We start from the raw sequence: 16,164 nt of genomic DNA, 5'->3' as shown, positions 1-16,164 counted from the left end.
GGCATCTCCTGGTCCTCCCACCTTTCTTCTACCCATAATCCTCTGTGTCTTCCTGTCCCAATATACCTCTTGTCTAGCCAATGGCTATTTAGATATTTATTAAACCAATAAGAAGTTTCCTTGGCTACAATACTTCTTCCCATTGTACAAAAAAATTACTCCACAACACACCTTGGTACTTTACTGTCTATAAATATTATCGTGTTTCTTCATTATAAAGTTCTAGTTAGCCAATATGTATTCACACATAGACCCATTATCTCTTCCTCCATACAAACTCCATTATTAAAATTATTACTAATTTTTTTGAAGCTAGGGATTGAAGCCAGAGCCTTGAATTTGTTGGTTGGACACTGTATCACAGAGCTATACCCAGGATGGTTCCAGGTAAAGTTTCCTTTAATAAATATTTTATAGCACTAAAATAGGATAATAATATAACTCAAGTTTGCATCTGAAGATATTAAAAAACTTACAGGTTTTTACATTTTTAACTTGCTATATGTTTTGATCGTTTCCTTTCCCCTCCTTCAACCCTTGCCAGAACATCACCACCTCCCTCCCCACTTAACATCTTGTTCTCCCACTCATATTATTTTTTTCCTTTTAAAACATAAAACAATCAAAGGCCAAAAGAAAGAATCCAGAACCAGTAAAACCATACCAAACAATATAAAACAAAATTGCCCCCCACAACCTGCTAAATAAATAGATTCCATTTGATGTTGGCCAACCATTCCTGAGCCTTGAGCTTGCCCTGGAATGTGGTGTATGGTTGATACAATATAACCAGTGGTACTCAACTGGAGAAAACTAATTTGCCCTTTTTCAAGCAGGTGTTACTTGCAAATGGCTTCTTGGTTAGTGGTGGATTATTTGTGTTCACTTCTCAATCATGGGATTCTGTCTGGTTTAAACCTGTGTGTAGGTCTTTTGTGTGCTGTCAGAGTTTCTATGAGTTCACGAGTCTATTTGGTCTGGAAGATGTTGTTTCCTTGGAATCATCAACCACCTCCAACTCTTACAATCATTCAGCATTCTTTTCCCCATATACCCCTGAACATAAACAGGAGAGGGTTTGAAAAAGACAACCCATTTAGGGCTGAGTTTTCCAGAGTCTCTTACTTTGAGCATTGTCCAGCTGTGGGTCTCTGCGGCTTCTCTGATGAGGACTGAATGATGCACTGATGTATAGGTATAACAATATGCCATTAAGAAATATTTTATTGCTTCCTTTCTATATTAGAATCATACTACTGAGAAACTGCAATCTCTAATCATCATACTCAGCAATGAGATGGGTCATTCTCAAGAAGTGCCAGTTCTTGGCTTAGTAGCAGGGAACAAATTTATCAAAGCTCTCTTCCTCAGTTGCTGCCTTCCTACTTCAAATCCTTACCTACCTGAGATTTTAATAGTGAAAATAATATATAAGTAGAAATAGTCTCAGTTTTAACAGGACAACATACATACATCTTTTTCATGTTTTGGATATAATATATTATAGTGAGTTTTAGGTCTGGAGCTTTCATGCTTTATAATGACTGACACATTGCATTTTCTGTGTTTTCTGAAGTCCATGTAACTATAGCATTTCACTCCTTGAATTAGACTTTATGATGTTTTAAATGGTCCTGATATTCTTCCATGTATATGATTTTCTCAGTAAGAAATTGCTTACATTATTTTATTTCCCAGAAATAAGTCTCTTTCATCTAGTGTCAGACGAGTATTGCATTTTGATGTTTTTCTGTCAGGCAATGTGGTGATAATGACAAAAATCTGCAAATGGAAGTAGCAATCTTCTAATAAATCCGATTGTGGGATAAGACTAAATTATTACATTTGAAGGAAATGTATTCAGAGTGAGTTTTTCAGTGTCAAGTGAAGTTAGTTGTGAGAATGCAACATTTTAGAGAATTGAGGCATTAGATCACTAAAGGAGAACATGAAGTGTTAAGAGGCCAAGGTGTAAAATCTACAAACTGCAGTACAATTGCTTCAGTTCAGACTTTCAAGGGGTGCCTATTAGATTCAATTATGCGTTCTACATTTTTATGGAAGACATCAGTGAAGAAAATGTACTAAAAGAGGACAAGTATGATGGTTAAATTGCATTGAATGAAGAATAATTTGGGAAGGGAAAGATAAGTGAAATCTAGGTGGCTGCCTTTCTATATTGAAGGGTCAAAGTGCATAGGACACACTGGGTTTGATCAGCATCTTGCCAGGAAGCAGAGCTAAGAGGGAGAATGGACATGAGAAAGAGATAGAATTTGTCTCTTTATGAGAGAAAGAGTTTTGTAGCAGAGAACTTTTTTCTGTTTCTTTTCAAGTTCGCTTTGTAGATGGCAAATTCAGGCCCTGCAGCTTTCTTGAGGCAAACTGACTGCTTCAGATGGAAAGTTGACTCCTTAGTTTTTCAGACATTTCTCATACAACGTTTCTATGCTGCCTTCTTTATTAGAAGCTTCAGAATGATCCAGTCTGGGCCTCTCAAAATGGGCGAAATATCTCCCAGGAAGATGGAAAGAAGGTCAGAACTCTCTTCTTTTTGTTTTGTTCCTTCAATCATAAACTGCTGTATTTATACTTCCTTGAGACTTGAGACAGACAAAAATTAATCTAAATGCTTATTACCCATAGTCTCCATTCATAAAATATAACATGTTCAATAGAAAGTGAAAGATTAAGTTGAATGTAACAAAGGTATGGGTGCTATTTGAACAGGTCCTATGAGTATAGATGAAGTTTTCGATTAAAGACACATTAGCCCTGCTTTAGTCCCGTGCCTTATACATTTCCTCTCCTCCCTTTTATTAATGGGCCCATTCAAAACAGTATCCTGTAAACAGTACCTGCTTTAAAAAATGAACAAAAGACAGGTATGCTGCAAATTGGAGAGCTAAAGTGAAAACACTGCTCCATTATTGAACTAAATGCATTTGTTACAACAGACTGAGCTTGCTCCAGCACTTTGGTGACTAATGAATCTTGTCTGTGGCATGGTGGGAAGGAACAATAAACCTGACCTTTCAAGAGTAGTATATATCATTGAGGAAGCAAACCACATTTAATCTTAAACTTATTCCAGAACCAGAGAAGACTACCAAGCTGGCCTTCCTGCCTTAAAGCATTAGAGCCTTGTCTCCTAAAACAGGAATAACCATTGCCTTGAATAATATCTCTACGGTACTTTTTCTTTTATTAAGTCTTGATTTCTTCTATAATCTATAATAGAAGTCTTTTCTTTGTTTTGTTTTCAGAAAGACTAGTCTCAAATTCATGATTGTTCTGCCCTGGTATCCTGAGGGTTGAGATTATATTCATGTACCTCCTTGTATTGCTGACCCAAAACTTCATCTGTAATAAAAGATATTAATAACTGTACATTGTCTATGAAATTTTTTGGCACTGTATTTAGAAACTTTTGAAGTGCCATTTTAATTACTTAATTAACTAATTAATTAATTTCTCATGTATCACATCCTGACCTAATTTTTTATTTTATTTTATTTTATGTTTTTTTTTTTTGAGACAGGGTTTCTCTGTGTAGCTTTGGAGCCTATCTTAACACTCACTCTGGAGACCAGGCTGGCCTTGAACTCACAGAGATCTGTCTGCCTGTGCCTCCCAAGTCCTGGGATTAAAGGTATGCAACACCAACGCCTGACCCTGACCTCAATTTTGCATCACTACTCATGTCCCAATCCTCCCCACACACAACACCTCTCCCCAGATCCACTTATTTTCCTTTTTCTTTAAAAAAAAAAGAGCAGGTTTCTCAGGGATATCAACCAAACATAGCATAATAATTTACAATAAGATTAGCCACACATGCTAATATCAAGCCTGATGGAGGTAACCAAAGAGGAGGAAAAGGTTTCCAAAAGCAGACCAAAGAATCAGTGACAGCTGGGCAGTGGTGTCACACACCTCTAATCCTAGCACTCGGGAGGCAAATCTCTGTGAGTTCAAGACCAGCCTGGTCTAAAAGAGCTAGTACCAGGACAGTGTCCAAAGCCACAGAGAAACACTGTCTTTAAAAAACAAAAAACAAAACAACAAAAATAAACAAAAAAAAGTGTAAGATCTGAGACATATCTGAAGAAATTACACATCCTTCCAGGAATAAAAATGGCATCATTACTGTCTACCAGTTATTTTGTTCATAAGCAGAAGTAAGTAAAGGAACAAGGTGTTAGAAGTCCTTAGAATAACATACAGGGACTTCTGCTTTCCCACTCTGGAATTTCCTGGCCTGGGGCCTGCAGGCAGATCAACTTCCCCCAGGGGACCAAGCAACTTCTAGCTTTCTGATAGCTCTGGGCTACTTCTTCACCCACTCAGGGAAGAAGTGAAATTGGGCACCTGTATCCAGTCTGAAATCCACTTGCCTATTCTGTGATCTCCTGGCATGGAGATTTCAGGCAAGTCAACTCACCTCCAGTGGACCAAACAACCCCAAGTTTGCTAACATGGATGTGCTAGTAGCACTCTCACCCACCAGGAGAGAGAGTGCTTCAGACCCACCTGCAACCACCAGGAGACCCATCAGAGTATTGGACCTGATTGGACACCGAAAGAGAACCTTGGACCCGTATCCACCAGGAGAGGAAGATACCCCAATTATACCCACTGGAAGAAGGGATGGGAAGATGAAAATATAAGAACACATTCAACAAGAGTAAAATCCCTCACACAAATATCAAGAAAATATGGGACACCATGGAAAGACTAAACCTAAGAATAATAGATATAGAAGAAGTAAGGAAACCCAACTCAAAAGTTCAGAAAACATATTCAAGAAAATCATAGAAGAAAACTTTCCAAACCTAAAGAAGACATGCCAATGAAAGTACAAGAAGCCTACAGAAGACAAAATAGAGTGGACCACAAAAATATTCACAGAATAATCAAAACAACAAACATATAGAATAAAGAAAGAATATTAAGAGCAGCAAAGAAAAAAGGCCAAGTTACATATAAAGGCAAATCTATCAGAATTATACCTGATTTCTCCATGGAAATTCTGAAAGCCAGATGATCCTGGATAGATATTCTACAAACATTAAGAAAACATGGATACCAGCCAAGACTACTATAAACAGCAGAGCTTTCAATCACTATAGATGGAGAAAACAAGATATTCCACAACAAAACTAGATTTATTTAAATGATACATAGCAACTAAACCAGCCCTACAGTAACTACTGGAAGGAATACTCCAACCTAAGGAAGTTAACTACACTAAAAAAACATAGGCAATAGATAATCTCACTTTACTGAAAGCCAAAAGAAAAACCAGGATAAATCCACAAAATATAACACTACCAACAACAAATCCAAAACAAACAAGAATTAACACTCAATGGATCTTAATTTCCCTCAATATTAATGGTCTTAACTTGCCTATAAAAAGACACAGACTAACAGAATGGATACGAAGACAGAATCCATACTTCTGCTGCATACAAGAAATACACCTCAACTTCAAAGACAGACATTCAGAGTAAATGTTTGGGAAAAGATTTTGCAATCAAATGGACTAAAGACACAATCTGGTGAAGATATCCGAATATCTAACAAATTAGACTTCTAACAAAAATCAATCAAAAGAGATAAAGGAGCTCATTTCATATTCATCACAGGATAAATCCATCAGGAGGAAGTCTTAATTCTGAACATCAATGGCCCAAATGTAAAGGCACACAGGTTCATAAAAGAAACATTACTAAAACTCAAATCACACACAAGACCACACACAGTTATAGTGAGAGACATCAACACCCCACTAAAAAACTCTATCAAGGAACCCCTATAGCTGGTAAACACCTTAACCATAGTGTCAGGAAACAAGATTAACTCAAAAGAATCAGTAAACCTAATATATACAGATGATAAATGGGATGAGTAAGACATCAGAGAAAGATTACCCTTTGCAATGGCCACAAATAACATAAAATATCTTCGGGTAACATTAACTAAACAAGTGAAAGACCTGTATAGCAAGAAATTTGAGTCTTTAAAGAAGCAAATTAAAAGATACCAGAAAATGAAAGATCACCTATGTTCCTTATTAGGTAGGACCAATTTAGCAAAACTGGCAATCTCGCCAAAACAACCTACAGATTCAATGAAATCCCCAGCACAATTCTTCACAGACCTTGAAAGAACAATACTCAACAACTGAAAAATCAGTTGACCTGAACTAGTGAGAACATGGAGACCTTAATTATAAAGCCGGGGAAACACCTTTGGACTGAACCAAGCCCTCTAAATGTGGGTGCCTACTAGGAGGCCAAGACTATCTATGGGACCTCTAACAGTGGAGCCAGTCTTTAACCCTAGAGCAAAAATGGACTTTGGGGGCCCATTCCCTGTGGAGGGATAGTATTATAGCCCAGATACAGCAAGGAAGTCCTATATCCTCCCCAAAATGATATGCTGGACTTTGACGGCCCCTCATGGAGGATCTCACTATTCCTGGGGAGGAATTGGAGGATGGGTTTGGGTGATTGTTGGGGAACAAGGGAGAATCAGAGTTTGAGGGACTGGGGGGATGGATGTATAAGTGTCTATCAACTGTGTTGTTTGAATTTTTGAAGGCTACATTTAATTTTAGTCTTCTAACAACAGAGAAAATTTATTATTCATTTTTATCACTGGGTATTATTTGAAATCTATTCCCTCATTTCCTTCGCAAACATTTGCTGAACAACTAATGTATTGACCTAGTTGAACATATGAAACATATTCATTCATATGCTTATTTCTTTATAGAGGTTTGCCTGACTTCAGGCAAACTGAAATATAGTCAAAAACAAAATAAAAGAATACAGATATAAGTCATAATACATACCAGACATTGGTGTTTTTTAGATTCAAAAAGATAAATTTCAGCTCTTTCTCTTTTTTGGAATTTGTTTCTTGATGTCCACAAAGATCAAATTCATGTGCTCATAGAGCCCTTCTTAGGAGTCTATAATGGCAAACACCATTGCTCTCTGCTTGCATCACACATTTAACAGTTTCTGTTGGGCTAAATGTCACTATTTAATAATTTATGTATTGTATTTATTTTCTTTCTGAAATATGAAATTTATAAAGAAAAAAGTATTGTTATTTTTAATAGTGTGACACTGAAAACTAAATCAAAAATAAAAGAAAGATAAATGGATGAAAACACAATAAATGTTTGCAGATTTAAGTGATAGGGAAAGACACAGCCTTGTACCCTAATCAGGGAGTCAAATTAAAATTAACATTTAAGTTACACTAAGGAAAAAATCAAGACCAATGGATGATATGACATACAAGGCTCTGAGAGGAAAAGTAATGGAATTTTCTTAACTTTTGAATGAATTATTAATCAGTTATGATTTGTATCCTATGACAGTGGAATGTGTGTTTTTTTCCATTCTTTTATGATGCTTTTCAGAATTTGCAAGTAAATATTTAATACTGTTTCAAGCCCAATTACTGTTGTCAAAATTACTTTGAACAAATATGAAACTTTGCTTCATTGAACAGGCTTTTGCAAGGCTGGCTACAAAGTAGCTATATTCTCTTAAATTTTCCCAAAAGTAAAATATACATTTAACAGGCAAATGGCAATGTGTTGATTACCATATTGTGAACTACTTAGAGACAATAACTGAGAAAAATTTATATTTTTTCAGTCACTTTTAAACTAGAGTCAGTATTTAAAATACAAATACAGAAGTTGCTGTGATGGATATATAAAAAATGACTATTTTTATTCAGGTTAAACCTTGGATTTTAAAATATAGCATAACTGAATTTATATAGTCCAATAGTCTTCATTTATTATATACAACAAATTGTATGGAATGATGAATTAGTATTTAATTATTGATGATAATTAATATGTGGCTAATAATTCATTCCTTCTCTATTTTTTATCCATTGCATGACAAGATTGGCTTAGGGCCAAAGACTTGAAATTTGACATAAAAAGAAAGTGTTTGCATGCCTTGAAATAATATAAATTGCAATAAATCAAAACCACAAGATTGCTAGTAAGACATTTATAAACATCATAAGCAATATAATGAGGATTAACTGGAAATTGATAGCTGAAATAGTGACCATCCTTGGAAAGATCTAGGGATAGATTCATTGTTTGAAGTTAAGATTTTTAAAATTTTAAATTGAGAATCACAGAGCAAATTTAATGATAAATGTCATTCAAAGCAAAGCTAGAATCACTATGCTAGTTTCCTGATTCAAAATATTTTGTGGTTTATAATTCATTTCTCTTTCTAATGTTTAAAGTCAAGTTAGTTTTCAATATATTTGGTGTTTTGCAAGGTTCCTATCAATTCAACTTGTGTCAATATTGGAGAGTGGAGGATCAGAAACACAGTCTATCTAATTCTAGATTATAGTACCACACATAAATAACATTTTCATGTCTCTGCAGTACTTCAAATAACATGGTAGTCAAAGTGTTTAGATCCATAGTGAAGAAGTTGATGACATGTGAAACAGTGACATTCACTTCACCATTTAACATATTGAATCTATCAATTAATTCAGGCCACTTCCAGTTTCAAATAAGATACTGTGGCCTTTAGTTTCAGATATTCCTTTCATAGAAGGTACAAATGCCAAAGTATTTGGTGTCATTATCTTGAAACCAGAGGTACTTGGCTTTCATATGAGTTTTCTATAGCCACTTTCTTCTTCTCTTTTTAACAATGGAGCTACAATGAAAGTATGAAAGGAAAGATTATGAAAGGGATATTTCTATTGTTATTCATGTTCCTTTATTGCTATGTGTGAACAATATTCTCCTGGAAATCCTGTGCCTTCTCTTCTTCTTATACCAATTAGATCACACTGGAGTTCAATGGACTGTCTTTAAACCTGGTAGGTTAGGTTAAATAAAAGACTTACTCTCCTTTATGTTAGACATTCACCATGTATGGTGTGTATGTTCACCATAAGTTCTCAAGGATCATCTTCTGTGATGTACATCATGACCATTAACACACTAGATATAGAATAATTGAGAGAAAACTCAAAAAGTTAACAAAAGATTGGATGGGGTACAAAAATTCATTTCATCTTCTCAGGAAAAATTGTCCTCAGGAAATCTGAAGTTATGAACCAAAGCAGAGGTGTCTATGTGTGTAGCCTACCTCCTTATTTTCCCAGGGGATAGATCAGTCACTTTTTTCAGAGGAAAAGAGAAGTTCAAACCAGTGAACAAATTTTGAAAAAATGAGTAAGAGTACCAAAATAAAATCCATGTATATTTAAGATTGTTATATTAGTAATGCTTGTGCATAACATCGTATATAACACTAATACAAGACAGAATTCTCCCTCATGAGTTCTACATTCCCAGAGTAGGGCTATTGCCCCTTTAAATTATGTGAACATTGTCAAATCCCATATACAATGGCATTATAAACAAAAGTCATATCTTGTTGGTGGGGAGAAGTGAAGGGTAGCATTACTATGATTCATTCTTGCAAGTGGGTAATAGACTGAAATGCACTGAGCTTGCATCTATCAGAAAGGCGGAATTATTCCACATAGAATAAAGAGCCACTGGAAGACGATGATAATGAATGGTGAATTTTATACTCAGGTAACTAAAGTGAAGTCTTAGTTTTTGCTTCCATTATCAACCTTATTTTTCCAGTGCTTAACAGCTAGCTCATCTTTGCCAATGAACTAAAGACCACCAGAATAACAAAAGCATCACTTCTTAGAAAGCCTGATCAGAGAAAAATATTTAAAGTAGAAAAACTGAATTCAAGAACAGGGTCTCAACTAGAAATAAGTCCAAATTTTTTCTTTATGTTCATCAACACATACTTCAGAGTTTCATTTGTGGTACTAATTCTGAAACTCAAGAGATAGATAACTATATCTAATCATACTTGCATTCTAGTTAGTTTGCTATCAGACTGGGTAATGGAGTCATATTCATGGCTATATACATCATGAGTTTCCCTTACTTCCTAAGTCTCTTTATGTTGGTATAACTAAAGTACATTATGGTTCAAAGGATGCCAGAGCTCAGTAGCTAGGGGATAGGAGAAATTGGACATGAAAAGTCCATCTTGTACTTAACAGAGCACTCTCCAGTCCATTACCCTCTAGCCAGAGCCTATATATGGCTAGTTAAATTAAAATAGATAGAAGTTATGTTAAACTAAACATTAAGTTCTTTATTTCTGTTAAATGAATCACAAATATACAGAGTTTATGGGTTGCTTCATAAACTACAATTTGAACAGAGTATAACCATAATCACACAAAGGTCCATTAGATAGTTTTGCTCCAACATACAAAAAGTTTTTACTACATGTCCTCCTATGTTCTGCCTCTCATTTGGTTATTTGGTCTTTAGTAGAGCTTGCAATTTTTTGACATAAAGAATTAAGAAAATGGAACATCAGTAAGCATATCAAATTTATGTATATTGTTTAAAAATTTTATGACAGCACATATCTCTTTCTCCTCTTTTTTATTTTTCTTGTACAATCAAAGTTGTTCTTTAAATCTGTAATAATAGTCAGAAGAGACATGAACCAGCATAGAGACTGCTCAGCAATATTTAAAGAATTTGAGGAAGGTGGGAGATGGATCAGGTGACAAAATGCCTACTGAGAAAGAATGAAGACAGGCATTTTAATCCTAGTATCTCTGGAAAATGAAGCACTGTAGTGCACATTTGTAACTCCACCACAGGGGAGGCAGAGACTGGTGAATCCCTGGAGTGCATACCAGCCTGCTTAGCCAATTGATGGTCTCCCTGGTCTGTGAGAAACCTTTTCTTGAAAATAAAGTAGTTGGGGAGGGACAGAGAGGGAGAGCAAGGAGAGATGTATCTTGGTAGAGGAAGCCATTATGGAGTTAGGGAGATACTTGGTGCTAGAGAAATTCTCAGAAATCCACAGGGATGACCCTGCTAAGAATCCTAAAATAATTGAGAGGGCTATGGAATGGGTCTTCTCCTTTAATCAGATTAGTGACTAACCTAATTATCATCATATAACCTACTTCCAGTAACTGATGCAGTGACCCACAGTCAAGCACTTAGCTGAATTTCTGGAGTTCAGTTTAAGACAGGGAGGAGGGATCATATGAACAAGGGAGTAGGTAAAGAACATGATACAGAAAAACAGAGAGACAACTGACCTGAGTTAGTGGGAGCCCATGCACAATGGACTGACAAATAGGGAATCTGCATGAGACCAAACTATGCCCTCTGAATGTGGTGACAGTTATGTGACTTGATATGTTTGGGGGGCTCCCTTCAGTGGCACCTATGGTAGGATACATTACTCAGCACTGATAAAGTGGGAAGAGGCTTGGTCCTGCCTCAACTTGGTATGCCAGAAATCATTGACTAACCAAGGAAGGTCTTACCCACTCTGGGATTGGAAGGAGGCAGAGAAGGAGAGGGAGAGGGAACAGGGGTTGGTATGTAAAATGAAAAATAATGTTTTTAAAAGAAAATTAAGGTAGAAGAGATCAGTCAAGAAAAATACCCAATGCCAGTTTTCATACACATATAACATAAATAGACATGCATACATGAGTAACACTACCCACATGAATACACATATATCCCCCACATACAGAAAAAAATGAGAGAGGAGAGAGAGGAAGAGAGGGAGAGAGACAAAAGAATACAAGTTGTATGAGTTTCAGAAGATTAGAGTAGATAATTTTATGAGTTTGTATTAGATGAATCTTGTGCATGTATTACAGCTTTCATTAGCCTTATCATTTTATAATTTATACAAGAAGTACATTTTGTCTAATAATCAGAATCTTGTATTTGAGAGAATAATTAAATTGCAGTTATAAGTGAGTCTTAGATGAGAGGAAGTAAATAAAGAGTATTAACAAAAATAAACAAATAAAAATTGGACCATTCAATGATGTTTACATCCTAGACCCAAAAGCCCATGCCTTTATTATAATGCATGATATCAACTATGATTAATATTAAATATCAAAATATATTTATCTTAGATAGATATCCTACGTGGGCAGAGTATAATCAAGTCTATAAAAGCATAGAGCTTCTTCTCTTTGAAATAAAAAAGAATTAACAGAAGATTACAAAGTCTCAGGACAGGAAAAAAGTATTTTAGAGATTAAGCGTCTGAGTTCTGAATTAGTAATCATGGAACTGAAGGTAGAGAAAGAGACCCATGAACCTCAAATTGAGGGCACTTGTCTTCATGATGGAAATAGAATCTCATTACTCTTCAGACGAAAAATGAGCACCCACATATTAAAGCTTATGGAACTGGACTCTACCAGCCACGTAAATATATTCAAAGAAAAGTCTTATATTCCATAATATTGTTTAATCTCCTTATGCTAAATCTCTGTGAAAGAATTTGCCCCTCTCCCCAAGTTGCAACCACTATAGGAGCCTCCTTTTCCTGGAATCAGTTTCACAAGTTTGAAAATCAGTGGACAACAATAGTTTTCATAACCCTCTCATCCTAATGCCTTAGTGAATTCCTGGGATTTTAAGTGAAATCTTGCTGAACCAGCAGGTAGTAGGCTCCAAAAGTAGCAATTGAATGAATCTTCAGGGGTGTTGCTGATGCAAAGTAACTGGGCATGACCTGAAAAACCAGAATTGTGCAATACCACAGGGGTTAGATAACTTTGGAAGGCATTGTCCTTAAATCACAATCCTTTCTCAGCTTGCATTCCCAGAGAGCAAAGTTTTTATAACAGGTATGATATTTTTTCTTAAACTGTACTCATAGACCTTATGTTTCTGTTATTTTTTATTATATACATATGTATATATAAATAATATATTTATATATATATATATATATATAAAATAACAAAAAATAACAGAATATATATACAAATAACCAGGGTATATATATTCAGAGGCTTATATCATATATATGTTATACTTTATGCATGTGAGTGACTTTGATGATGTAGGAGGCTTCACGAACAATTGAATTATCTGTGGCAATTAATATTAAACATTATGGGACAAATTGAGAAGCTTTGTAAGAGCCCTGTTAAGAACTGGTGCATAAATAGAGATTTGATATTAACCATAATTTTTCTTTGTGTTTCTCTAACTTTAAACCCTGTCATAATATGTTTCAATAGAAACTACCACTTACCTTTGTGTAAACATAAAAGTTATCACTCAACTTGGGACATATTTGGTTACACTATTCCTTATGTGACTGAGCCAAGAGACATAAATCATGACAATAACAAGAACACATGAATGTATAGTCATTGACTGCCCACTCAATTATTCAAGAATCTTGACCTGGTTCCAGTATTTGACTAGTTTAATAGTCAGGCACTCAAAGATTTATTTTAATAACTACAAATGGAATACCATTAACTTGCATTAATAATAAATTGCTGGCCAGAGAATGGCTAGTAGTAGGGAGACTAATTCAATTGCAAGTGTGATGCCACCCATTATACAAGCAGGACATGGCTGAAGGTTAAAACTTGTCATTGTAACAGGTAGTCCAGGCATGAATCCAGACAGCATAAGAGGCACTTTCTGGTCAGTAGTCACCCTAAGTTGATGACAACTAATATAGTGAACATAAGAATAGCAAGAAACTTCTACCAATAATATTTCTGAAAGAGGAACTCCCAAGAAGATTATACACAAATATGAGTGATGATCACAGCTAATTATAAGATGAGACTTTAGAGTTACAAGAAGATCTAGTTAGCATAAATGAGTAAAGTTAAGTGAGTGAAGAGAAAGGCAAATGGTGCCCGTCCAGTTCTTATTTGCCAGAGTGTAGCTGTGATGACTATTTCCATAGAGCCACATAGATGTCAGCATGCTTCCCTTCATTCTCTGCTTTTGCAATTTCTTTATTCTTTTATTTTCCATTTGCCTCCTTATTGCCATGAATTGTTACTGTAAGTATTGAAGTATTACAAAATCAGGTTTTAGAAAATAGGGGTCCGTTTTGGGAGCCTTCAACTAAGAAACACAGTGGCAGCAGAAGCGTCCACACTTGTTTCACTCCAAGTTTAAAACTGCCACCTACAGCACTTATGAAGACTCACTGCTCCTGCAGAAGACCCAGATTCAGTTCCCAGTATCCAAATGGAGACTCACAAGCATTTGTAACACTAGTTCTAAGAGATCCCACTCCCTTTTCTGTCCTCCACAGGCACTACACAATGCATTTAAAAACATCACATGCACATACACAAATTAAATTTTAAAAATGTTAAAAGAGAAAGACTTGCCACTTAATGAATAGTCACTACATTTTGTGTGAAATAGTTTAACCTTGGCATATCCAGCTGCTGTCTGATTTTTCAAATGTTCTCCAAAGATCATTAACTACACAAAGGCCTTATTTTTTTATTACAGAATGTATTTAATTCATTTCTTTTGACTCTGTGTCCTTAAGCAATGTGTTCACATACACTTTGTCTAGTTGGACAAGTCACATAGTTATATAACGCTACTTAAGAGGACAGTGAAGGAACTCTAACACTAAACTCCCAATGGCAATGCTTATCCACAAGCAGGAAATAGTTTTCTTATTTTGCATTTTCAATGGCATTTATGCCATTTTCTGCTTTCTGGGAATACATATTTTCTTTGTTGTCTTCAGAGACAGGGTTTTTCTGTGTAACAGTCCTGGCTGTCCTGGAAATCACTCTATCTATAGTCCAGGCTGGACTTGAACTCACTGAGATTCACCTACCTCTACCTCCTAAGAGCTGGGATTATAGGAATGTGCCACCACCACCTCCAGGCTAAAAGCACATTTTCTTTTCTGTCTTTTAAAAAAGATTTATTTATTATGACTACAGTGTTCTGCCTGCATGTCTGTCTGCCTGCAGACTAGAAGAGGGCACCAGATCTCATTACAGATGGCTTGCGAGCCACCATGTGGTTTCTGGGAACTGAACTCAGAACCTCTGCAAGAAAAGAGCGGCCAGTGCTCTTAATCTCTGAGCCATCTCTCCAGCTTGGAATGCATTTTTATTTATGTTTTTTAAGATAATAATTTTACAGTTCATACCTCTAAAGCATATTTCTGGTCAGTACACACACACTGAACTTCTGAGGGTCAATCTAGATTGAGAGTAGTCTTGAAATAGAAAAACAAACAATTCTTTCATACACTGACTAGATTAGCACAACTGTCCACATTTTTTCTAACACATTTGGCTCTCTTTTTAACCAGCAAAACAAAATATTGATTAAGTCATTTGTCGTAAGGTTTAATATGACATTGCCTTTGATCATTGCTTGCCCAAGGCTTAGCTGAGCCACCTGATGTGCACTCTGCCACAAATTGTAACTACACATTTCTTTATCCTCAGCACCAACAAAAAGCAGTAAACAATGAGAGGTGATTGTTTAATTTCATCTCTGTGAAGAAAGTTTTTGGCATCACAATATATATATATATATATATATATATATATATATATATATATATATGCATTGGAGTGAAATTTAGGTCATCCTAGAAAAATGAAAATAGAACGAAAGAAGTATACTGTGTCTTATAATTATCAGACTTACTTTCAAAATTTCTTCCAGTTAGATGTTAGTTTGATCATTAGACAATGAGGAAATTAAAAGTCTGAAATATAAAAAGAGATTCACATATTAATGAACTATCATAGTAGAATGGCCTGTTCACTATCCCCATACTCAGATCCTAGGAACAGTGAGTGTTAACTATGAGAAAAGGGTCTTTGTAGATATATTTGATGTGACAGACCTTTAGATATTCAGGCAATACAGAATGATTCTGGTAGGTGTGACTCAGTGTAGTAGCTCTTGAGAACAAAACCCATCCTCTGAGAGGAGACATGAAGGTAAAACTTCACGAGAGAGGGGTTTGAGTCTTTGACAAATCATGACAATCATGTTTCTGTATCACTGTCTCCCAGGGGCTTTTCTACTATACCATAACTGTTAGTTTTCAAAAATTTACCTTTCTAAATTTAAATCTATTAAATGGAAAACAGAGTACCATATACAATAATTTCTAATCTGTATGGTTAGCTAAATATTCAAATGAAGTAAAAGTAAATATTTGCTAGAAACACAATTGTTCTGCCCTCACTTTTGCAATTAATTGCTACAAATATTTCTTTTGGAAAATCCTAACT

The sequence above is a fragment of the Cricetulus griseus genome (assembly GCF_003668045.3).
Source record: "Cricetulus griseus strain 17A/GY chromosome 1 unlocalized genomic scaffold, alternate assembly CriGri-PICRH-1.0 chr1_0, whole genome shotgun sequence".
Taxonomy (NCBI): Eukaryota; Metazoa; Chordata; class Mammalia; order Rodentia; family Cricetidae; genus Cricetulus; species Cricetulus griseus.
This window is presented reverse-complemented; position numbering follows the sequence as displayed.